The sequence below is a fragment of the Monodon monoceros genome, unplaced genomic scaffold (genome assembly GCF_005190385.1).
Source record: "Monodon monoceros isolate NGI ecotype Baffin Bay Population unplaced genomic scaffold, NGI_Narwhal_1 Super_Scaffold_21, whole genome shotgun sequence".
NCBI classification, from domain to species: domain Eukaryota; kingdom Metazoa; phylum Chordata; class Mammalia; order Artiodactyla; family Monodontidae; genus Monodon; species Monodon monoceros.
In genome coordinates, this window is record NW_021703778.1 from 126031500 (window position 1) to 126057796 (window position 26297).

Below are 26297 nucleotides of genomic sequence, written 5' to 3' on the forward strand. Positions count from 1 at the left end.
ATGACCCAGAAGTTGCACCCATCACTGCTGCAGCAATCCCCTTGAACTCTGTCACATGGCCACACACCTAGCAACAAGGGAGGCTGGGAAAAGCAGTTATTCTTGACATGTATGTGCCTAGCTTAGATTCTATCACAAGCATAGAAGAAGGGGAAAGCAGATACTGGGGCATATCTAGCAATTTCTGGTACTTCCATTTTCTATACAAAAGGGATAATACACTGTTAACATTTTGACATACCTTCTTCCAATCTTTTTTCTAGAAAAATATGTATCAGAAAGATATGTATAATATTTACTAGAAAATATTGTATGTGATATATTAGAATATTAAAAATATGAAAATGTATTCAAAAATGCATATATATAATATATAGATATTAGAAAATTAGCTGAGGTCATACTCATATATAATTTTGTATTCTCTTTTCACGTAACTTTATTCCATGTGTATTCTTCCTCATCACTTAAATTTTTTGTATTTATTGTTTCCAAGTTCCATCGTGTGGAATTTTTCTGTTTTACTTAATGGGTTATGTTAGTCATATTTAGACTATTTCTAACACCTTGGTAATACTTCTTTGTCTATACTTTGCATTTTTTGGATCAAGTCAAGGAGTGACATCACCAAGACAATGGGTGAGAATATATTTGGGATCTTGATAAATATTGCCCAACTGCTTTCCAGAGAGATTGTGTTGATTTATGCTCTCCCAAGAACCTATGAGAGTGCTGGACTCAGAACTCCCTTCGAGGCTTATTTTGCAAGTCCCACTAATCATTGTTATCCCTAGGGTTTATTCTCTGAAAATAGGTTGTTTTCTGCCCTTGGCTTGTTTTTGTTTCCTTTGCTGTCATTAATCATGAGATAATGGTTTTCTAATAATGTTGGCTCATTTAAAAACATATGGTCCCGTATAGTCATCTGGGACTATAATCAGTTGGGCTGAGATTTTAGCACACATGCCAGCCTTAGGCAATGGGAGATCTCTAGAGACACTGATGTTCATTTGGTCTCAGGACCCTCCATGAATCTGATTTACACTCTCAGTCATAATGCTCTAGATGCTAAGTAACTCTTAGTTCTGAGACACAGCAAAATATGAACGGTAAAGCGTTCCCTGAGGCTTAGGCAGTTCCCTTTGAGCTGGCTGCTGGATATCTTTTCAGAAGTAAAGACAGGAACTTTCTTAGATATGAACCACACTCACACAAGGCGGAATTAGGCCAACTCTGCCCAGCATCCTAAAGATCATGAGTGACTAAGGGTATAGGTGTTTCTACTTCTAAACAGCCTTCAGCTTTGGATGCTAACGATGTTTTTTAACCATTAACTTGTCCAATCTACCCTCTTAAAGGGTTAGATATACACGAATGGAGCGCCACCCCTGTCCCTAACACCTGGAGAAAGAGTGTATCTGGCACTTCGGTCCTGCTGGGAGCTAATCGAGTTAGGTCAGGAGGAAAGCTTGTTCTTATTCATCTCAGCGGTACACAGCCTCTGTCACCAAGAACTGTGCTTGCCCTAGGTTCCCAAGCCGACTTGGTATTTTCATGTTTTCTTTCAGGTTAGGGAAGTTCACAAAGAAAGGGACTCCTATTTTCACAAATCTGTTTCTTCAAAGAAAAAGAGTTAACAAAATGTTTGTTTCTTGGCTCAGAAAGGTAAACCTGTGAGCCCCCCTGCCCCTTGAGCTATTCAGCCATCACCACCAAACCCTATTTACAGAAACATTTATTTGCTTGTTCAGCTTTTATGTATCATGTTATTTCTCTTTTTTTTTTTTAAAAACAAAAAACCAATACATTCTCCACTCTGCTTTCTCAACAGCCAGATCTGCCAGTGAGCTTCAGGCTTTGGGAACTGAAGAGGTAAGAATTCTGAAATATTTTCTTCTAGGATCTTAAATCTAATCAGAACTTCAAGAGTTAAAGAAAAATCTTAAGCCTAGAGATGAAAGCATTTAACATGTGATGTTGATCAAAAAGAAACATTCATAGTCTTTAGCAATGTTGACATGACTTTAGGATTTAAAGGGAAAAAAAATGGCTCTCCTTAATGATAGTTAAAAATCAGATTTCTCGGGGCTTCCCTGGTGGCGCCACAGTGGTTGAGAGTCCGCCTGCCGATGCAGGGGACACAGGTTTGTGCCCCGGTCCGGGAAGATCCCACATGCCACGGAGCAGCTAGGCCCGTGAGCCATGGCCGCTGAGCCTGCACGTCCGGAGCCTGTGCTCCGCAATGGGAGAGGCCACAACAGTGAGAGGCCCGCATAACGCAAACAAAACAAAACAAAAAAATCAGATTTCTCACTCAGATTTCACCTATTTTCTTCTAAAAACCTGAGTTTGGAAGCCTTTGAGGTCACTGCCTTAACAAATTGTGTCTCTATGGCACCGAACATGATTAATTGGTGGCAGCCATTGAGGATAGTGAAAGACAGATGTCAGAGTAGATTAGCCCAGAGAAGTGTAAACCCTGTTCTTAACAGATTGGTTGTAGACATTGTAAGGGCTTTTTCAGCAGCAACAACAGTCACAATAAAAGGTCAATTTAATACTGGTGGGGTTTCTTCTTGAAGAAACTGACTTGGCTTTTGAAACTGAGTAAAGCCGTTTGAATCTAGCTGTAGACTTGAAAGGTCACCATATTGCTGAGACAGGTGATAATGTGTTTTCTCTCCCCAACCGAGATGCAGTTTCCTTTAGTCCTGACATGGACTTCCCCCCATTTTATTTTATTTTATTTTATTTATTTATTTATAAATTTATTTATTTTTTGGCTGCGTTGGGTCTTCGTTGCTGTGTATGAGCTTTCTCTAGTTGCGGCGAGTGGGAGCTACTCTTCGTTGTGGTGCATGGGCTTCTCATTGCGGTGGCTTCTCTTGTTGTGGAGCACAGGCTCTAGGCATGTGGGCTTCAGTAGTTGTGGCATGAGGGCTCGGTAGTTGTGGCTCGTGGGTTCTAGAGCACAGGCTCAGTGATTGTGGCGCATGGGCTTAGTTGCTCCACGGTGTGTGGGATCTTCCCAGACCAGGGCTCGAACCCATGTCCCCTGCATTGGCAGGCGGATTCTTAACCACTGCGCCACCAGGGAAGTCCTCCCCCCCCATTTTAAAATTAACTTCATTCTGATAAATTTCAAGCATATACCAAATAGAGAGGATAATATAATGAACTTCTATATCCCTATCACTCAGTTTTAACAATTATAACTCACGACCAGTATCGTTTCATCTATACCTCCACCCCTTCTCTTCTTTTCCCATTGGAGCGTTGGATTATATGATGATGGCTTGAATTTGGCTGTTGGATTTTTAATTGTTTATACAGCTATTTAGTGGCTACAGCAAAATGCAAATAAAAAATAAAACCTGCTTTTAACCTAACTTACTTTGCTGAAGCTAGCCATTTATCCATGTACTCATTCAGCCAATATTTAGTATTTACTAGTATCAAAACCTTCTTAAGAGAAAAAATAGAGAAAAACTAATGGAAGGGAGACCAGTAGACTTCTTGGATTTGCAAATGAGGGGCTGGATATGGGAGAACTGATGAAATTGCTGACTGAAGATGAAGGAGAGGAGGACGTTTAGAAAAACTCCCCAATTTGTCTTTTGGGAAATTCAGTGAGTGATGATAACTGGGCTACAGATACAGGAAGAGAGGAACAGATTCAAATCCGTGGAGTGGCCACATCCAGACGGATATGTCCAATAGACTGCTCATGGACGGTACAGAGCAGTGATTCTCAGTCCTGGGTGCACATCAGAATCTTCAGGGAAGTGTTTGAAAGCACTGATATGTAAACCCTACCCAGACCACTTGCGTCAGAATCCCTTGGGGAGGGGTCTGAACATCTGTAGTTTATAAGATCTCCCCAGGTGATTACAATGTGTAGTCACAATTGAGAATCTCTGGTCTAGAGCTTATTGGAAGGAAGGCCTGTGTGTATGTGTGCTTTTAATGCCATGTATAGCTTTTGCGACCCCATAATGAGGTTCTTTTGGCGTTAAGTACTTAATATCTTTCAGGTGAGGGCTAGGCCATCCCTACACTCTACCAAATATTATTAATAATGAAGGCTTTTAAGATAAGTTTTTCATGTTCTCTGTCTGATGTTGGTGTTGATTTCTTTCATACTAATCACTGTATTTAAATGTTTCAAATCAATCCAAGCAGAGTTTCTCGGTGCGGGTTGCTGACACGTTGAATGGGGCAATTCTTCCTCGTATTCTTTGGTATCCCTGTCCTTGGCTCACAAAAGGCCAGTGGCATCTTCCAGCCATTGGGGTATCCAGAGTGCCCTAAGGAGACATTGAGAACTACTGTGTCGTTACACACCTTTAAAGAGGTTGTTTGTCATGTTACTCTTACCTACAAGCATTTTTGCTTCATGCAAAATTACTGGTTTCAGTTATGCAAAGTAGTTCCTTATGTAAGTGGTCTCTGTGCTAACAAACTAAAGAAAGAAACTAAACAAAATAGACATGTAAAAGGAAATATTGTTTTGCACTGTTGGAGGGATTTTGAGCATATTTGTTCTAGTACCAAATCTATTTTTTATGTCTGTACAGAGAAGCAAATTAAACACTAGGCAAGAAATGGTCAAATATTGAGATTTAAAGCAAAATACTACTAAGGCATTATGCAAATTGAACAGCAGTGATGAAGGATGTATTCCTTTCTTGTTTGCTGCTGTAACAAATTGTAACAAACCTGGTGGATTAAAACAAATCCACCAAATACAAATATGTTATCTTACAGTTCTGCAAGTTAGGTTCTGTAGAGATCTCACTGGTCTAAAGGCAAAGTACTGACAGAGCTGTGTTCCTTTCTGGAGGCTCTAGGGAAGAATTCTAGAGTCCCCTTTCCTCCATTTTCAAAGCTAACAGCCTTCCATCTCCGTATGTCTTTCCACCGTATTCATTCCTCTGAACTGAGCCAGGAAATGTTCTTTGACTTTAAGGACCCATGTGATAAGATTTGGCACACCTAGATAATACAAGATACTCTCCCCATCCCAAGGTCCTTAATCATATCTTCAAAGTCCCTTTTTCCACGTAAGTTTATATATTCACAGGTTCCAGGGATTAGGGCATGGACCTATTTGGGGGCTATTATTCTGCCTACTACAAAGTAAAAGAGATTAATTGTTCAGAAAGGTAGAAATGCCTCAGGTAGCTGAGATAGGATTATCTTACATTTCATTGTATAGGGTTGAGAAGGTTTAGGGTTCCCAAGTTGATGAAGCAAGTTCTTGTCTTGACTCTGCAAAACCTGTTTGTAAATACAGGCACTGAAGGCTTTTAGTTTTCTTGGAGTATTTGGCATTGGATCAAGTGGACAGGTTGAAGTCCAATGGCTCCTTCCTTGGCCAGACTTTCTGGTACTATGGGTGTGGCCTCTGGAGAGCGTGCTGCCTTTGGCATTTCTCCAACTCTGGAGAGTTTGCCTACAGTGTGCAGGTTCCAAGGTCTTTGAATGGCACCAAAGAAATGTGAGATTTTTATTTTATGCTGTTATGTCTGCCTGTCACATTGTGCTTTATTTATTAGGCTCTAGCATGTGGAAGTTGGAGGAAAAAATAACATAATATTTTAGAACCTTACTGTAGTGGTATTTATTATAGCTAATTTCTAAGTATGGTTTAATTTCCACCATACATTAGGTAAGTCATCCCCACAAAGTAAGAAACCATTGCTCACCTAGTGAATGAAATGGATCACTGGGTTATTGTTTAAAAACCATCTCCAGGGTAGAATATAGCCAGAATTTTTTAAAATTTTATTTATATTTTATTTATTTATTTTTGGCTGTGTTGGGTCTTCGTTGCTGCCCGCGGGCTTTCTCTAGTTGCGGCTAGCAGGGGCTACTCTTCGTTGCAGTGCGCAGGCTTCTCATTGCGGTGGCTTCTCTTGTGGTGGAGCACAGGCTTGAGGTGCACGGGCTTCAGTAGTTGTGGCACGCAGGCTCAGTAGTTGTGGCGCACGGGCTTAGTTGCTCCGCGGCATGTGGGATCTTCCCAGACCAGGGCTCGAACCCGTGTCCCCTGCATTGGCAGGTGGATTCTCAACCACTGTGCCACCAGGGAGGTCCCTAGCCAGAAATTTTTGATGGAGATTTTAAATGTTGCAGCTATTTTTGTAGCGAGTCCCCTTTTTATCCACTTCAAGACAGGTCAGCAGTACAGATCTGAAGGCCAAACTTAGGGCTAGCTGTAGAGTAACGAACCGTCGTGATTTGTCCAAGACTGGGGGGTTACCTGGGACTTGGGAGCTTCAGTGCTAAAACTCCTGGAGTTCTGGGTAATTTGGGACAGTTAGGCGCCTAGCTGTCTAAAAACAGCTCTAGTGGAGAGTGACTGTCATGCCGATGAATTGTGAAAATAGAAAATCTGATTGAATGAAATAATGACAGTAACCTCAAGGGTTTGGGCTGAGGATAAGGGTGAATCTAACTCTGGAAAAATCTGTATCCACATATACATGTTTGCCCGAAACCAACTCAGAAGAACCAGCAACATTTATAAAATGTTATTAGATTTCATGGTCCACTCTTTTAATTCCCCAGTGTTACTGGCGTCTCTGATGATCACAGCTTTAATAGCTTTCTTATTGAGGTGACCACAGAGCCTCATTGAATCATTTTCAGCATGTCAGCATGTATGGAAATTACAAGTTTGCCAAAGCAGCATGGTGCTCTCTTCGTTTGAATCCTGCCTTTTGTATAACAAATTTGAACTTTTCCCCTCTAAGAGACAGCACAGAATGTTCAAGAATAGATAAGTATTAGGAATATTATCTTGATGCCCAAGGGGAGGGGATTGGAGAGGATCGTGTCTTGGAGTCTTATCCAGCTCTGAGACGTTGGTGCTCTCTGACTCCCAGTGGTAGAGCATGAGCTACTTACCCTGGTGTAAGTAATTGGCTGCATCTGGGTGAAGATTCTTAGCCCTTCCTCCATGCTTCCATAATGCTCTGCCCTCACCCACAGCAAAGCCAGACCAGGAAAACAGGAATACAGAAGGAGCCTCATTTCTTACATTCCTGTGACCTTCATTTGGAGATTTTTATTCTCTAAGCCACTGGGACAAAGAGATTGTAAGTGTACTTGGAAGGGCAGTACATTAGCTTCCCTAGAATAGGCTTTGACTTTGAGGAGCTGGCAATATATATATTTTTTAATGTTTGTTTACTGTCTTCTAAACTGTTCTAGTTGGTAGGTACAAGGAATGCTCTTTCAATTCTTTTTTTTTTTCTTCCAAAAAAAGATTGAACACCATCAGTCTTGGAGGTAAGATCTGGGTTTCTGATGAGGATAGGGCTTGGATAGATTGTGAGTTATTCTGATATTCTTGTCAATCCCTTTTTGGGGTTCCTTCCTTCTAAGACTCTCAATCCTGCCTGGTTTCATTTTGTTAAGACTAGCCTCCTTTCAGCTTTGAGCCTCAGCTGTTTTTTTTGTGAATCAAACAAGCTCCAGAAGAAATGAAAGGAGATGGAATCCTTATGCTGTTGTTTAAACTCAGATTCTTTTATTCCTTTCCAAAGAGAAATTACAGAGTAAATGTAAATAGGAGATCCAAATGATCCAAGCTACTCTGGTGCAGGGTTTCTTTGGGGGTGATGGAAATGTCTTGGAACTAAATAGGGATGATGGCTACGTGACATCGTAAATGTACTAAATGCTGTTGAATTGTACACTTTAAAGTGGTTCATGATTAATTTCATGTTTTGTGAATTTTACCTCAAAAAAAAAATGTTGAACTTCAAGAGGAAGAAAAAAAAAGACTGTTTCTCCCTATCTTCAAATTCTGGAGGAAGTCTCATCCATTTTAATACACTCATGTTTTTAAATTTCTAGACCAAAATTGTTGTTCATCCTGTCCCATTACTGGGAGAAGATATTTGGACTTAACAGTGTCTGTCAGGCAGAACCGATCAGGAAATTCATAGAGTTAAGACACTAGTTGTTAGTATTAAGATGCATAGTTTTTGTTACTGGATTATAAACTGGCCTATAATTTGCAAAGCTGATTGCAATAAAAAATTTTTTTAAAGTTTAACAATTTAAAACACTGGACTTTTTCCCACCTCTCGTGGGATAGAAGTTATATCAACTAGGTTAGAAAGTTTTTTAATATCCTATAGTAGCGGACTGCAATTGGGTATGACAAAACAGGAAGAGTCCAGATGTGGTAACTTTAATGAAATGTGAGCATGGTAAAAAATTTCGTACATAGAAATGTCTTTTATTAAAATATCTCCTTGGACATTCCCAAGGGCTACCACCTGATCAAAGTCTGACGGGCGCTTATTTTAAGGGATGACTGCATAGGGTTTCACACATAATCATTGGTTTAATGGTGAAACTTTAAGGTTTTTAATTACTTCTAGATTTAGAGACAACTTTTTTGGCCTTTTGCAGAGATGTAACTAGGCAACCAGTATAGCACTTAACTGGTGCACAGCATCCAAACTTCATAGCCATTGCATCATTTTTTAAATGCTGTTTAAATCTGTCTTTTAGCTTTGGCATATGCTGCCATGTAACCTTTAATTTCTTAGAAAATATCGTGCAAACCCCCATCTGTAAGATAGAATGGTTCCTAGAACCCCAGCATGCTCTGTGTGATGTTAATCAATGTGCTTACAAGAACAGTGGTAATAGAGTCAAGAGGTAGCCAAATGTACTGTGTTTTATAATTGGGCGTTAAGAAGGTAGGTTTCAGTTTTGGTGTGTGAAGGTGTAAGAGTTTAAAACCATATCCTCAGCAGGTGGTAATGAGCATTTCTCACAATGTGATTCATGGAAAATGTACATTCACAGAGATGAGAGGTGGCCTTTATTCTAGTGAAGTTGATTTTACTTTGCTGGATAGGTGGTAACTAGAAATGCCTACTTCGATTAATAAGCCAGAATGTATTGAAAGCTTTTTAAGTGTCAGACACTATTCTAGGTATATACCATATTCCTTTCCTGTGATAACTAAGTTTTTAATTTTTTTAATTAGTTTTTTTAATTATGAAAGGAATGTATATGTGAGATTTTTAAAAATTCAAGTAGTAGACACAGGAATAAATGAAAAAGAGAAGTTTCTTTCCGAACATCAACTCCTAGCCCACTCCCTAGAGATAACCACTGTTAATAGTATCGTGTGTGCCCTCCAGAAATTTTCCATCTCCTGGTTAATCTGTATTGAAATGTGGGTATGAAGAGTGCCATTAAACCGTCTGTTCGTAAATTTCTCTTCTGGACAAAATCTCTTCATTTTGAGACACCATTTGATGCTTTTTTTTGAAATGTGCTTTTTTAAAACTGAAAGAGTAAAAATGTCAGAACCAAAATGATGCCAACAGAGGGCTGGTGGTAGGGAGGGTGACAACTGAAGACTGTTACTGTGAATTCTAGCCTCTGTAAGATTTACATACAGAATGTAAGTAATAAACCTTAAGGTAGTTCTTCATCATTTTCAAAGTCATCTGGAGTACGTTATCTCCCTTCATCCTTTTGATGACCCTGTGACACAGAAGTTGTTTATTTTACAAAGGAGGAAGCTGTGGTTCCCAGAGGTTAGGTATCTTGCCCACGAACACAGCTGACGAGTGACAGGATTCGGACGAGAATCGAGTCTTTTCCAAGTTTTAGCCTTGAACCAGACCACACTGGCAACCATGAGGAAGAGAGGGGCTCGGTGACACCATTGTGGTCCCTGTAGTGGGAGGCTGGAAGTGAAGGGGAGGCTTGCAGTCTGAAGATCCAGTTAGAAGTTGTTCTGACTCTGCGCCTTGGACAAGTTGTTTAATGCAGTCCGTATGCCCTCCTCACAGTTTCCTCACTGGCTATGTCTATTCCTGTTCTGTTTGTTTGGGTGGTACTGGCCAGAGTGTTGGGGACTTGACCCAAGCTGGGGATGCCATAGTATTTCATCACCATGCTACAGGAGTTGGTCTGAAGGGTGGGCATGCAACCCAGCAAGGGCCAATAGATTCTTTCTCTGGAATTTTCCAACTCAAGTTGAGGGAGGAGAGGTCCCATCCTTTCTAGTCTCAAGGTAGTAAGAATCATGTATGGCCATGTTTCAGTCTGTTGAGAGAGTAAAGTCTGATGCACAAAGGGGGAGCAAAAGAGAGAGAGAGACAGAGCGATAAAGGGAAGGAAAGAGATAGCCCAGTGAATTGGAGTCCATCAATCCAGTTGATGTGAGCCAATATATTCCCATTTTTTACCTAACCTAAGTCAAGTTGCTACTAAAGGAATCCTGTGTGATATCTTCGGGCCTTAGTTTCCTCATCTGTAAAATGGGGGTTTTAATATTTTCCCTGAAGTACTGTATATCTGAACTACTGTAAAGATGAGTTGAGATAATGAATAGGAAAGCACTTTGTACATTGTAAAACACTGTACAAATGCAAGATGGTATTATTCATTAATATGTTGCATTGAACTAGGAAAAGTTGAAAGAATGAAATTACCACTTATTTGGAAAATAGGAAGTGAGAGCTTTGCAAGAGCCATCTGGTATTGTGCCGAAGTAAATGAAAGCTTCCAGAGTTCCCAGATTTTCTTTGGGTATCCCCTTTCATATACTCTTAAGTTCTAATAGATACCCGTCATAAATACAGGGATAGATCTTACCTCACTGGCTCAGGTTAATTCAATGAGTTTCCTTTCTCTATCTCCTGTCCTAATCTATGGTAAACATACACACGATAACAGAAACCAAACAAAAATAAACACATCATATTAATATTTCAACGTTTTAGCTTTTTCACTTAAAAGAACTTTCCAGATTTATAAATGACGTTTTGGCATCATCAAAGAAAATCAACCTTAAAGTGGCTATTCTATTTTTAGTACTTCATTTGGGAATGATATAGTTGAGGCAGTTCTTGGGATGGGAGGTTAGCTATTTTGGGCTTAGATAGGATCAAAATCCATCTTTTACCTTAAGGGACTTACATCTTTGATATATAAACTATAAGTAATCAAAATCTACTTGAAATTACATCTTATGCATGACACAGGAAGCATCACTTCACTTCTACAGCATTTTTCACTATATATGATAATATCTCTCAGTGAGAGAAAACAGATGGCACAGAACAAATTTGTTCTCTTTCTTAGATTTGCCATTTAGGCAGTTTTTATTGTAGCAAACATATCTTTCTTTAAATTTGATCATTAAAGCCAAAAAAAAAAGTGGTTTAAAGTCTCAATCTAAGTAGAATAGCATGTGCAAAAAGGTCAAAGTCACCATGGAAACATGGTCTGTAAGCATAAAGAAGCATGATATAGCAACCTGAATGTCTTACATGTCTCACATTTTAAAATCTGAGAAATATATCCACCACTTTCACTGTTCTTGCAAATCTAAACCTTTGCCTTACAAAATCACCGAGGCAGGAAGGTTGAATCAGTGCTGTTTGACCACCCCACTCCACACCTCACCTAGCCATTGGTTATCTTTGTCTGGGCTTGATATCAACCCCATGAATGTCAGTGTTTTCATATAAATTGAGGACTTGGAATAAGTTCATTTTCTGAATAAGCAACCCTCAGAAAATGTCGACTGTACTGAAAACAGTTGGCATCCTCAAATCAATTAATTTTAGGAGAGCTTAATAAAGAGAATATTTACAAGGACATGAGCAGAGTATAGGGAAACTGCAAGGGAGAGTGTACCTTTTCAGGGCTCCTTTACTACCCGTAGACTGGAAAGGATGAGGGCTGGGAGAAGAGAATCCTCCTGAGTAGAGCTGTGACCTCCAGGAAAGGGCTGTAGCCAGCTTATAATGACCCTGCAGGCAGGGATGCCAGGAAACAAATACCCTGAAATGCTTCTCCTCTTTCCTTTTATCTGCTTATGCTCCCCATTGACGAAACCTAACTGGAAGACAAGGAAGCCTGCCTCTGAGTCTGTAGTTCAGTCTCCTAGGGTGTAGAGCCGGGTAGAACAGGTTGGAGAATGGGTTTGGAGGGGCAAATGAAAGGTATCCAGCACAGTTAACCTTCATTGTGAAAGTCTTGCATGAAAGAAATAGTACCCCTTTCTCTCCCAAATCTAGCTGTCTTATCAAAAAGAAAAAAATTGTTTTAACCAACTTTCACTTTTTCATTAATTGTATTTAATCAAGTTCATGGTCCATATTATTCAAATGGACCCAAATGTGATTGGTAGCATTTGGAGAACATTCCCTTGTTTGTGTGATGAAGCACGATCTGGAGGAGGTACAGAGGTGACGAAACCACCCTCGTGCTTGTCCTGCTCAGACTTGGATGGCAACCTTGACTTGATCAAGTTTAGGGGAAGGGGTGGTAAAAAGTAATTAGATACCTCAGAGCAACTCTGAATAGCCCACATTTGTGGGCCTCCCATAATCAAAGGAATGACTATTGTCCCAGAGAAGTACAATGTCCACTTCTGGTGGGTTGAGTAGCCAGTTTTTGGTTTTGTCCAGCTTGCTTTTAATCTCAGACAAATTATTTTCACTCCTTTGACCTAGGGACCAGGATTACTTGCCTTGATCTAATCCAGATTAACTACTTTGATCCACTGAGAATGAATCAATCAATTGAATCGGATAAATCCCCATAATGAGAGAGGTATTTGTGGCAACATAAAATGATAGGCAAAAGAAAACAAACTTGGAATACCACCCTAAAGCATAAACTTCTGTGGACCAGAAAATTCCCTGACTTGGGAAATGCTGGGACCCAAGGATTCCAGAAGAGTTGGGTCTGTAACAGAAACAGTGAGAGACAGTGTGGTGTAGTGAAAAGGGGGCATGGACTTTGAGATTTCAGCCTGGTACTGACTGTGACCATCTTGGCAAATTTCTGTGCTTTCTCAATCTCAAATTTCCTTGTGTGTAAAAAGAGAGTAATTTAACTTGTTACAAAATTAATTGAAACCATATATGCAAAATAAAGGCAGTGTTTTCCACATATTCAAACACTTTTTTGGGGGAGGTATGCTTACTTTTTAAAAAACAGTGTTTCTTTACAGCTCTATTGAGATATAATTGACATAAAATATAATGGACATACAATAAATGATATGTATATGAAGTTGATGAATATTGGCTGCATACATCCATGACAGCATAGCCACAATCAAAATAATGAACAAACCCATCCAAAGGTTTCCTCATGCCCAGTAACAGTCTCTTCTTCCCCTTTCCCATCTTCAGACAACCACTGATCTGCTCTCTGTCACTCTAGAAGAGTTTGCATTTTCTAGAGTTTTATGTAAATGCAGTTATATATTATGTATTCACTTTTGTCTGGCTTCTTTTCCTCAGCAGAATTACATGGAGATGCATCCATGTTGTATGTATCAATATGTTATTCCTTTTATTACTGAGTAGTATTCTAGAATATTGGTATGCCACAATTTGTTTATCTGCTCACCTATTGAAGGATATTACTCAATTATGTTTTAATTCTGTTTCCCTTCTTCTTCCCTCACTAATAGTATAAGAAAAAAAATTTCTTATCCGTGTTACCACAGCTGATATTTCTAGTAACAATCTCTAGGAATAGCGTGGTTTACAAGAATGGGGTATAAATGCAGGTATCACAGTAACTGTCTCTTAGTCTGGGGCTTAGGTTGAGTTTCTGAGCTGAGGGCCATTTCCTTCTGCTTTCTAGACTTTCTTTTGTTCTTTGTCATTAATTATCAAGCCAAATGCCCATCGACTGATGAATGGATAAAATTATGGTATATCTATACAATGGAATATTATTTGCCATAAAAAGGAAGTACTGATTCAATACTACAATATGGATGAACCTTGAAAACATTATGCTAAGTGAAAGAAACCAGGCACAACAGGCCATGTGATATATGGTTCCATTTATTGAAATGTCCAGAACAGGAAAATCCATAGAAACAGGGGGTAGATTTATGGTTGCAGGAGCTGGGTGGAGTGGGGAGGAGAAAATGGGGAGTGACTGCTAAAAACTATGGAGTTTCTTTTTGGGGTGATGAAAATGCTCTGGAATTCAATAATGGTGATGGATGCACAATTTTTTTTTTTTTTTTTTTTTTTTTGTGGTACATGGGCCTCTCACTGTTGTGGCCTCTCCTGTTGCAGAGCACAGGCTCCAGATGCGCAGGCCCAGCGGCCATGGCTCACGGGCCCAGCCGCTCCGTGGCATGTGGGATCCTCCCGGACCGGGGCACAAACTTGTGCCCCCATGCATTGGCAGGCGGACTCTCAACCACTGTGCCACCAGGGAAGCCCCTGGATGCACAGTTTTGAATTTTCTAAAAATCACTGAATTGTGTATACTTTAAAAGGGTAAAATTTTATGTGCATTATATTTCAATAAAGCTCATATTTAAAAAAGCAATCTGTGCAACTTTGCTTAGGGAAAAGCATTCAAGGACAGCAATTAATTTAATTTTCCATTTTTCATTTGCTAAAGAGAAAACTTAGAGCTGTTTACCTCGTTGATTATGCTGCACCTGCATTTCCAGGTCATGAGCACAAAATGGAACTTTCTAGCATGAGGAAGTAAACATGTCGCATCTGTAAATAACTCATATTTGGGGAGGTAGTTTGGCATCATATTGTTTTGGTTTACTTGAGACGATGAAGGGCCTGTAGCCACTTTGACTTTTTTGTCTTTTCCTTTCCTTTTAAAAATAATGTGCATTCAGATTGTCTAATCACTCTTTCCTCTAGCCTTAGTTAACCATCTACAGGATATCCTGTCAGTAAAGCATCTTAGCTAAATCAGATTATTTACCAGACTCCTAACAGCGGTAGACAGAACAGAGTAAAGTAGACGTCCAAATATTCAAAATAATCCTTGGGAAAGGAAAGAAGCCAGTAGCTTAGAATTAGTAGTGATTCAATTAGAGGAACAACTTTGGTTTCCAACAGCTGTGGAGGATGAGAGTAAGGACAGACTTCCTCCCTTTCTAATTTTCTTCCTTCACCTGGTGAAACACTGCCGTATATAGAAGGCTTTTAGCTGCTCCACTGCAGTGAATCAGGACCAACATTGTAATATCTGGAAACAGAGCTCCATCTGGTCTACTCCCAATAAATCAGTATTTCCTAGGTACTCACAATTTGTAGCCGAGAAAAAGCATTTTTTCCCCCTGCTTTTGAAAATCTTACCAGCCAAGGTTTGAGTTTTGGTGTCATTTAGTTTAAATCATAAAGTGGATGAAAAGGATAACCCAGGGTGAAAGTAAAACCCATGTAACTCTACCCAGAAATGTTACCTTTGTTTTGTGCTGCAACTTAACAAATACAGTTTTCCCAAGGTGACTTGAAAAATTTTATGTCAGTGTGTGTGTTCATCTTGGATTTTTCTGTTATACTCTCTCTGGCTTCTGGTACACTACAAAAAAATTGCATGGGAGAAATTTCCACTTTACCCTGGCCCTGGAAGAACATGGCTTCCAGGGTTGTTCCTTTGAGTATTACTCTAAAATATATCCATTCATTTATATATTAAGCACTTACAATGCAAAGCATACCTGCAAGATGGTTAAGTGACTTCTCCAGTACTAGGATAGGCTTTGTAGGCACGAGCAGGCATTGCCCTAGATTCTTTCTGTGTGTGCACACGTGTGTGTGAGTGAAACATACCATACATCCAAAGAATATATGCATGTATACACACATATACACATTAAAGACTGTTAGTAAAACAAACATACATACATTCCCTGTCTTTTTTCCCTCTAGCTTTATTGATGAGTACCACTTTTTAAATATTTATTTTATTTATTGATTGATTTAAAAATTTTTTTTAATTTTTGGCCGCGATGGGCCTTAGTTCCGGCACTCGGGATATTCACTGCAGCGCGTGGACTTCTCTCTAGTTGTGGCATGCTGGCTTTCTCTCTCTAGTTGAGGTGCACGGGCTTAGGTGTCCAGCAGCACGTGGAATCTTAGTTCCCCACCCAGGGATCGAACCTGCATCCCCTGCACTGGAAGGTGGGCGATTCCTTACCACTGGACCATGGGGGAAGCCCCTTGATGAGTACCACTTTTAAAGACTCCTGTTTGCTTCTCCCAGACCCCTTCCTCCTTCTGCCTCTTCCTATAAAGCTGTAATCTGGACTTTTTATTTGTCATTTCCCTGCTTTTTCTTAAATTGTTTAGTGTCACCTCTTTTGGAAATGGAATCATACTTTATCTCTGGCTTAGATTTTTACCCAACATTTTATTTTGAGATTATCTAGGTGGGTGTGTGCAGCTAAAGTTCACTCATTTTCACTGCTGTCTAGTATTAACTAGTACATCAGTATTCTTCTTCCTCTGTGTGAAATATACCATACTTTATTTATCCATTCTACCCCTTTGGGGCATTTGGGTTGCTTCGAGCTTCTTGCTCTTGTGAAAATGCTGCACAGTGCACTCTGTACATGTGTCCTAGTCCTATCCAGGAGTTTTTCTAGGACATATACTTTGGCATTCAGTTGCTAGGTCATAGAATATGCAATGCTCAACTTTATTAGGTAATGCCAAGTTGTTTGAAAGTGATTACATCAATTTACTCTTCATTAGCAGTGTAAAAGTGGTCCTCTTGCTGCACCTGTCAATACTTAATGTTCTCTGAATCTTTGTTTTTCCTAATCTTACTGCAAATTCTGAAATTCGTTTTAGGTAACAAATAATTGCTTGGGTTTTTATTTTGAACCATCTTGTTGAAAGAGACAAGGAAATAAATTGGTTTTTGTTCACTACATTCGATAAAGTTAAATGGACCATTGCTATAGATGCTGCCCCTAGATATATTTTCAGGTAATAGCCAGCCTGAGACTCTTGTTTCTTTTCTATTTTTTCTTTACATTTTTATTTATTAGATATGTTTAATTCGCAAAATTTTTAACAAGTAAAACAGTGCAAAGATGTATGAAGAAGTTGTTCATTTCTCCTTTCCTCCCTTCCCCCCGCCCCCCCCAGCAGGTTACCAGTGTTAATGCTTGGGGTGTATCAGTCTACATTTTTTTCATGCTCATAAATATGTAAAAATTTATGTTATATTGTGATTTATGAGACTGCCATTTTATTAGATCAAAAAGAGTTGAATATCAGCAATTTTGTACAGTTCAATCACACATATCCTATCTTTGAGGATTTTTCAAATGTAAGCATTCCCATGCAGCTATGTTTTCATGATAAATGTCACAGACATTCACCCAGCTCATAGGTTTGGCTCTAACTCACTCATGTTAATGATTGCATTGTGTTCACTCCACTGACCCCTGTGGAGAGAAATTAACATTGTCTCCCTTGGTTGTGCTTGTGTTTCCTGTAACTAACCTCTCCTTATATACCAGTGCTTCACTCTGGTTGAATCCCAAAAGTGGGGAAGGGGAGGGGACAGGGGGTTGAGTCAAAGGACACATGCATCTCAAATTTTAAAGTATGTTGCCAGATTCCTTTCCAAAAACGTACCAGTTCAGGCTTCCATTAGCAAGTGTGAGACGGCTTGTTTTCTATGTTGTAGTCATCATTGAGTATTCTTACTCTACTAGGTGAAAAATGGTATATTCTATTTTCATTTATATTCCCTTGAATTTTGGTGAGGTTGAGCATATTTTCACGTTTTATTGTTCTTTTGCATTTCTTCTGTGAATTGTTTTCATATCCTTTTCTCATGCCTCTTGAAGGTGATTTGACGCCTCAATTTGTAGGGAGCTCTTAGTTTATTAGTGATAGTAATATTTTGTTTGTTCTACATGATGCAGTTATATATTTCCCAGTCTACTATTTGTCTTTGATTTTGTTTATATTCTCTTTTGCCATATAAACTTTTTTTTAATATTGGGCTGGCCAAAAAGTTCATTCGGGTTTTTCTGTAAGGTATGAACTTTTGGGCCAACCCAATATTTAGTCACATATATCTATCTTTTCCTTTATGGTTTCTCTCTTAGGAAGGCTTCATCCATCCAAGCCAGTATCCTTTTAACTCTTCTTCTAATATTTTGATTGATTTATTTTTAAAATACATATATTAAATTCATCTAGAATATATTTTGTATATGGTATGAGATATGAATGTAAATTTATGTTCTTTCAAATGTATAACCAGTTTGATGACACCATTTACTTTATCTGTGAGTTGAGATGCTGCCTTAGTCATATATTGTTCCACATATACTTCTATCAATCTCTATACCTTGTACTATATTTCCTGAGTCTGTTTTCTATTCCTGTATCAATATGATGCTATCTTGATTATAGTAGTTATAGATTAGGTTTTAGTATATAGAAAAGCAACTGAGTTCCATTTTACTCTTCTTTTAAAATATTTCTTGGTGTTATTTGGCATTTTTTCCCAATAAATTTTAGACTCATTTTGTTACAGTCTAAAATCTCAGTGGAGATTCTGATTAAAACTGCATTAAAAGTATATATTAGGGCTTCCCTGGTGGCGCAGTGGTTGAGAGTTCGCCTGCCGATGCAGGGGACACGGGTTCGTGCCCCGGTCTGGGAAGATCCCACATGCCACGGAGCGGCTGCACCCGTTAGCCATGGCCGCTGAGCCTGCGCGTCCGGAGCTTGTGCTCCGCAACGGGAGAGCCACAACAGTGAGAGGCCCGTGTACCACAAAAAAAAAAAAAAAAAAAAAAAATTACTAATTTGGAAAGGATCAACTTTTTTTACATTCAGTTTTTTCCATCCAGGAAGTCTCTCTGTTCAAGTCTTGTTTTATATCTTTTAAAAACACTTTATAATGGTTTTCAAATAAATACTGAGCTTTCTTTTAAAATGTATTCCTCAGTATATAAGAGTTTTTGTTTTCTTTCGGAATTGGAAATTTGGTAAAATGGCTAGATAAAAGATAAATATAAATAGCTTTCCTTCTCTTACGGGTAAAACTTGTTCTCAGGCTAAAATACAGAAGAGTCCGTAGGTCCCGTCCCCCGGGACAGATGTGATAAGCTGACTTAAAGACTGTCAAAGAAGAGCTTTGTGGGGCTTCCCTGGTGGCGCAGTGGTTAAGAGTCCGCCTGCCAGTGCAGGGGGCACGGGTTTGATCCCTGGCCCAGGAAGATCCCATATGCTGTGGAACAACTAAGCCTGTGCGCCACAACTACCGAGCCTGCGCTCTAGAGCCCACGAGCCACAACTACTCAGCACATGTGCTGCAACTACTGAAGCCCGCGCACCTAGAGCCCATGCTCTGCAACAAGAGAACCCATGACAATGGGAAGCCCGCACACTGCAATGAAGAGTAGCCCCTGCTCACCGCAGCTAGAGAAAGACTGCACATAGCCACGAAGACCCAACACAGCCAAAAAGAGAAAAAGCTCTGTGCTACTTGACTTCATTCCAACTTTGCTAACGTGGGGCAGGCGAAGGCTGTGCTCTGAGCTTTGTGTCGTTAGGCATGTCATTTCTTCTCTTAGTTCTGGATTAGACATGACATATTTAAAGGTGGGATCTTAGAAGAAACTAATTACTATATTTACATTTCAGTTTTCTTTGAAGCATAATTTTATCTGTTTGTATAGGGGCTTATTTGAAGATAAAACTTAAAGATATGAAATAGATGAGGAATATTACTTATTGGATAGTGATTTATCATCCGTTTAAAAAATATCTACGGTGCTCTGGTATTTACTTTTAAAGACTAGAATTTACAAGTAGAAATACTTTTACCTCTTGGAAACCAATAGCCTAAATAGCAGTGTAGACAGCCTTCTTCATATTAAACCCGTTAAACTGCCAATGAAAATGTCTCAAACAAACATCTTTAATAGCATAACCTCAGTATTCAAAAAGCAAATCAAAGAAGAATTTTCAAAATAACCCAACTAAATTTTAAATGTTGCAATTCCAAAGAACAAAATTACAAAAGAACAATAAACTTTAAAGTTGTCTGATACAGAACAACCAAAAAGTCTCAGAGTTCAAAAAATGTCTCAAATAGGGACTTCCCTGGTGGCACAGTGGTTAAGAATCCACCTGCCAGTGCAGGGGATACGGGTTCGAGCCCTGGTCCGGGAAGATCCCACATGCCTCAGAGCAACTAAACCCGTGCACCACAACTACTGAGCCTGCACTCTAGAGCCCACGAGCTACAACTACTGAGCCCATGTGCCACAACTCCTGAAGCTTGCGCGCTTAGAGCCCGTGCTCCGCAGCAAGAGAAGCCACCGCAATGAGAAGCCCGCACACTGCAATGAAGAGTAGCCCCCGCTCACCACAACTAGAGAAAGCCCATGCGCAGCAACAAAGACCCAACACAGCCAAAAACAAATAAATAAATAAGTAAATTAAAAAAAAAATTTGTAAAAGAAAAAAAGATGACTCAAATATACTCTAAATGATAAGAAAGACGATATAAGGCCATGAAGCAAAAGCCATGTAGTGAAATTGCAATACCATAAATAGGGACATTTCTAGAAGTAGTGAAGAGTTTACATTGATAACTGCTAAATAGTTAATTAGAGTAGTTATGCTTATAAACTACTGAATGAAATCCAAAGTTAGATGTCTTAAGTAAACATGTATAAATAGTGGTGGATCAAAATGACTCATTTCTAGAAAATTGAGCATAGTATTTTAACTTAAAAATAATAAAGTACTTGAGCCAATAAAATAAATAAATTTTGAAGAATCAACAATTTAAGGTAAAAGTGTTTTCAGAATTGATTAAAGACTTGGCCTATAAATGGAAATGAACACCCAGAGAAAGATATCAAGATATTTACTACTTATAACATCTTCAGTCTTTAGTGAGAAAGAAATTTTAAAACATCTGGAAAGAAAGTCCAGATAATATTCAAATAATGATTTCAGATGCAGCCACAATTGAGACCATGAACTCCCCAAGGAAATGAAACAACATCTGTAGCTCTTTTTAAGAAAAAAAAAAAAAAAAAAAAGATCCAGGCAAGATGTCATTCATTGGGGAAAGCGTAAAGAAAGATTTTCACATATCCCACCAATCCCAAATTGTCACTGACAGTTTGGATCCAAAACAAGAACTTCTTCATAGTGTGGCTGCCTTAACTCAAGATGGGAGACTAAAAACATCAACTAGGAGGCATCAATGCTTCTGACCATATCATCCCATTTCAGAATGGGATTGTGATCTAAAGTGTAAAAGGAAGAGAGGAAGGGAACTAATATTTAGGGAGCAACTGCTGTGTATCAAGTTCTTCACTATACATTGTTTCATTTAATCTTCAAAAAACCCTAATGGTATGATCCCCTGGTTTCAGATGAAAAAACAGTCTCAGAGAAGTTAAGGAACTCCCTTTGGTAAGTAGTAGAGTTAGAATTTGAATTCATGTCTTTCTGAACCCCCAAGAAAAGTAGAAGTTTCAGAATAACAGTCCAAAAACTAAGAATTAGATAAGATAGGGAAGAGCTGAAGCCAATAACTCATATATATTTTTTACTCATATAAAAAAAGAAAAAGCCTAAGGATATGATGTTTATTATCATGGCTATAACTAGAAAACAACAGAAAAATGAATTTGATGATTGTCGACATGGTTGTGTGTGTGTTGGTGTACAGATTTAGTGAAAATAGTTTTACTCAATGTTTTCTTCCGAACATATTTCAAAAGAAAGGAGAGGGCTTCCCTGGTGGTGCAGTGCTTGGGAGTCCGCCTGCCGATGCAGGGGCCGCGGGTTCATGCCCTGGTCCGGGAGGATCCCACATGCCGCGGAGCGGCTGGGCCCGTGAGCCGTGGCCGCTGGGCCTGCACGTCCGGGGCCTGTGCTCCGCAGTGGGAGAGACCACAACAGTGAGAGGCCCGCGTACCGCAAAAAAAAATAAAATAAAATAAGAAAGGAGAAAGGAGTATATATACAGTGTTTAATTAATACCAATGGCATGTATTAAGCATAAATAAGAAATAGCAAAAATAAGATGAAATAAAGAATGATAGCTGATGGTCCAAATATAACAATCATAACAGATATAAATTTAACTATGCCACATAAAACAGATGTAGTTAAAACAAAAGGTTATATATTAAAATACAAGTCAGGACTATGATACATTAATTAAGCAAATTATAAGGAAAGGGAGAATAATAATATCTGAGAATATCACAACAAAATGGATAAAGGGGGAAACCGTTAGAAACAAAAGGAAGACGCGAATAATGACAAAATGTACAAGTGGTGATATTAGAGTGAGTTTTCTCCTTGGGGGAAAACTTCACTTCCAAGAGTGAAGGTTGACATCATAGGGTATATTCCAGGAGCCCTCAGGGCCAGGGAAAAGCTTTGGCCTTTTGAAATTTGGGAGTAAGTGTTGTATACCTCCTGGTTTACTAACACTGAGTAGAGTTGGACCATCCGGCCTAATCTGGAGTGGATATAGTTGAGTCAAACCATTCATTCACTTACAGTTCGGAAATGTGTAAGTTTCCTTGGCTTGATCGTCTTGGGGAGGAAAGAGACTTCCTGAGGCCATGCAGCTGATGGCTCCTATAGCTAACAAGAATGAGGATAGATGTGGCAGGGTTATGTCACTCACAACTCCAGGGAAAGTTGTGAGCGTGAAGCTGTGATGTAAAAAGGATAATGTTAGAATTGAGAGGTATCAGTTGAGCAGGTTATACAGATGGAAACAAGTTTGCAATTGAATTAGAACTCTAGTGGTCACTTCAAGAAGGAGAGATGGATTGAGAAGTTTGATGAAAAATTTATTGGGTGGGGGAATCAGTAATCAAATTTGCTTTCCAGGGACATAAGCCTGTCTGTAATATGGTCTGTATTTCCCTGAGGAGATTACCAAATAGTCTGGGGCCCTGCTCATCTTATCTCGTTTTGGGAGGGCAGGGAACTCCTTTGGTGAAAGGCTAGATGGAGCTGACTGGGGCCAGGTAGACAGAACATGTCCTTGGCCCTGCCAGGTTTGAGGCCAGGGTCCCATAGGGTTATAACAGCCACATGTCCTACAATGTATTGAAGGAATAATGTTTTAAAGGAAGACCATGGGAAATATCTGCATAATAGTAATAGTTTTTCCAAGTCCTGCCTTGAAATGAGGTTGTTGGGAGGCAGGTTAGTATGAAAGGAGCTCAATCCTTTGACTGTGGATTTAACACTCTGAGTGTTCTCTAGAAGGTTCTTGCTCTCAGGGTATTGTTTTCCATTTATTTTATTTTCCCTCCAAGGCTCTGGTTTCTCAAGTGAATTGTCTCTGAAATGTGGTTACCTATGTTAGAGACCACAGATTCTCGTTTATACATCTCATATTCTGAAAAATTTGGAGTGGTATCATTCCAACCTTTGAGGCTAACATTATTGCTTACAAATGATTGTGAAATATTTAAATTATACAGGAAAGGACAGAGAATTTCTTTCTTTCTTAGTGGTTCTTTTGAATGACTTGCATGAACAATTTTAAGGGTAGAAAGAGCCCTGCATTTAGGTTTTTCTGGGTCTGATGTAGACGTGTGTCGGGGTAAGTATAGGAAGGAACACCAGAGACCTGGCCAGGAATAAGGATTGTCCTCAGAGTTCTTTCCTTACTTCCTCATTCCTGTTTAATAAAAGTGAAAAATACAAGAAAGTAACATGAAACAAAGCTGAAAAGATCACTCATTAAAAAAAAGAAAGAGGGGACTACCCTGGTGGTCCAGTGGTTAGGACTCTGTGCTTCCACTGCAGGGGACATGGGTTCAATCCCTGGTCAGGAAACTAAGATCCCATATGCTGTGTGGCGTGGCCAAAAAACAAAGAGAGAAAGAAAAAACTGTGAAAATAATAGCTCTAACAAAAGCCCAATGGAACAAACAAAATAGCCACAAAGGACCAGGGAAAGCTCTTTGTATGAATTAAAAATAACAACAACCAAAAAATGGTAGGAGGTGCATTGAATACAAATGTTTGTTTCATTGCAGAGTCCTTCAGCTCTGTAACTTTGCAGTCCCTGCCACTACAGGGAAGCACTTCCCAGACAAGTGTTGCTAGGGCCAAGTCACTGTCCCTTGCTTTCTTTTTATTTAAATTGAGATATAATTAATATATAACACACTAGTTTCGCGTGTACAACATACAACATAATGATTCAATATGTGTATATATTGCAAAATTGTCACCATGATAAGTCTAGTTTACATCTATCACCACACAGTTACAAATCTATTTTTCTTGGGATGAGAACTTTTAAGATCTACTCTTTAGCAATGTCAAATAGGACTTCCCTGGTGGCGCAGGAATCTGCCTGCCAATGCAGGGGACACGGTTTCAAGCCCTGGTCCAGGAGGATCCCACATGCTGCGGAGCAACTAAGCCCGTGCACCACAACGACTGAGCCTGCTCTCTAGAGCCCGTGAGCCACAACTACAGTGCCCACGTGGCACAACTACTGAAGCCCGCGCGCCTAGAGCCCATGCTCCACAGCAAGAGAAGCCACCACAATGAGAAGCCCACGCACTGCAACGAAGAGTAGCCCCCACTCGCTGCAACTAGAGAAAGCCCGCATTCAGCAGCAAAGACCCAACACAGCCAAAAATGAATAAATAAATAAGTTAATCAATTTATTTATAAAAAAAAGAAACTGTCAAATACACAATGCAGTATTGTTAACTGTATTCACCATGCTATACATTACATCCCCAGGACTTATTTATCCTATAACTGGAAGTTTGTACCTTTTGACCATTTTCACCCATTTCACACAGTGTCCCCCCACCCCACTGCCTCTGGCAATCACCAGTCTGTTCCGTCTATGAATTTGGTGGTGGTGGTGGTGGGGTTGTTTTGGGTTTTTTTTTGTTTTAAGATTCCACGTATAAGCCAGAGCATATGGTATTTGTCTTCTCTGTCTGACTTGTTTCACTTAGGCCCTTGGGGTCCATTCATGATGGCGTAAATAGCAAGGTCTCCTTCTTCTTTATGGCTGAGTAATATTCCATTGTATACACGTGCTTTTGTGTGTGTGTGTGTGTATGTGTGTGTGTATCACATTTTCTTTATCTCTTCACTGATGGTCATTTAGGTTGTTTGCACGTCTTTGCTATTGTAAGTAATGCTGCTATGACCATGGGTGTGCAGATATCTTTTCAAGTTGGTATTTTGTTTCCTTCAGGTAAATATCCACAAGTGGAATTGCTGGATCATATGATACTTCTATTTTTAATTTTTTGAGGACCCTCCTCCTACCTTCTGTAGTCCACTACAGCACTTAGACATTGTCAACTCTGCCTTCTAGGTTCTAGCTGCGATATCATGAGGATTTGGTGAAAATAAAATAGGTAGGGTGATCCAGACTACTAATTTAAGAAAGACCTTAAGATTCTTCAGCAGCTGTGAGGAAAGATGGAAAAGAAAGAGGAGGAAGGGTAGCTGTGATAAAATCTCCATGTCTGTCAGTGCCTTGTCAGCTTTTTGGAAACCTGTCTCTACTCTAGAATTCATCTTCAAGGACTAGGTTGTTTATGAAACTTTCCTCTGTCTTGTAGCATAGTTCTGACCCTGACACCTTGCTGACAAATAAGAGTTTGCTTCTAGGCTCTTTGGGGGAAACTCACTGTTTTTCCCTCTCCCAGCACGTTTCTGCCCATCAGCTCTTGCTTGGCCTTGCCTCAGCCAAGGTCCAGCCATTCTCTGGCTGAACCCACAGACTCTGAACCAGCCCCTTCCCTGGGGCTTGGGCCATGCTCAGCCCAGGCCTCAGATGGAACTAAAGCAAGAATTGTACCAACAGTAAGGCAGAATTATTATGATTTATGACAAAATTAAGGGTAGAGAAAGGAAAATACACATCTTGGGTTTTTTTTGAGGTTTCTTGTTTTGAAATTGTGGTAAAATACACATAACATAAAATTTACCATCTTAACCATTTTTAAATGTACAGTTCAGTGATATTAAGCACATTCTCATTGTGCAATCATCACCACCATCCACCTCCAGAACTCTTTTCATCTTGCAAAACTGAAGCTCTGTACCCATTAAACAGTAATGTTCCGTGCCTACCTGCCCCCAGCCCCTGGCAACTCCCATTCTACTTTCTTTTCTAGGAACTTGACTATCCTAGGTACCTCATATAAGAATTTATATACAGAGTATTTATATACAGTATTTGTCTTTTTGTGACTGCCTTATTTCACTTAGCATAATGTCCTCAAAGTTTATCCATGTTGTAGCATGTCAGAATTTCTTTTTAAGTATGAATAATATTCCATTGTGTGTGTGTGTGTGTGTGTATCACAATTTGTTTATCCATTCATATACTGACGGACACTTGGTTTGCTTCTACTTCTTGGCTATTGTAAATAAGGCTGATATGAGCATGGGTGTACAAATATCTCTTCAAGACTCTACTTTCAATTCTTTTGGGTA

General features: G+C 39.4%; 1 protein-coding gene across 2 annotated transcripts in view; it reads left to right on the forward strand.

The window, feature by feature from the left end:
• The window catches only part of GNG2 (G protein subunit gamma 2), a 138329-nt gene that overhangs the window by 18680 nt on the left and 93352 nt on the right, over nt 1-26297 (forward strand). For both annotated transcript variants that reach the window (XM_029236555.1, XM_029236556.1), the window contains one exon: nt 1832-1872. The gene's annotated coding sequence lies outside the window, so the exon portion shown is untranslated. The remainder of the gene's footprint in view (nt 1-1831; nt 1873-26297) is intronic.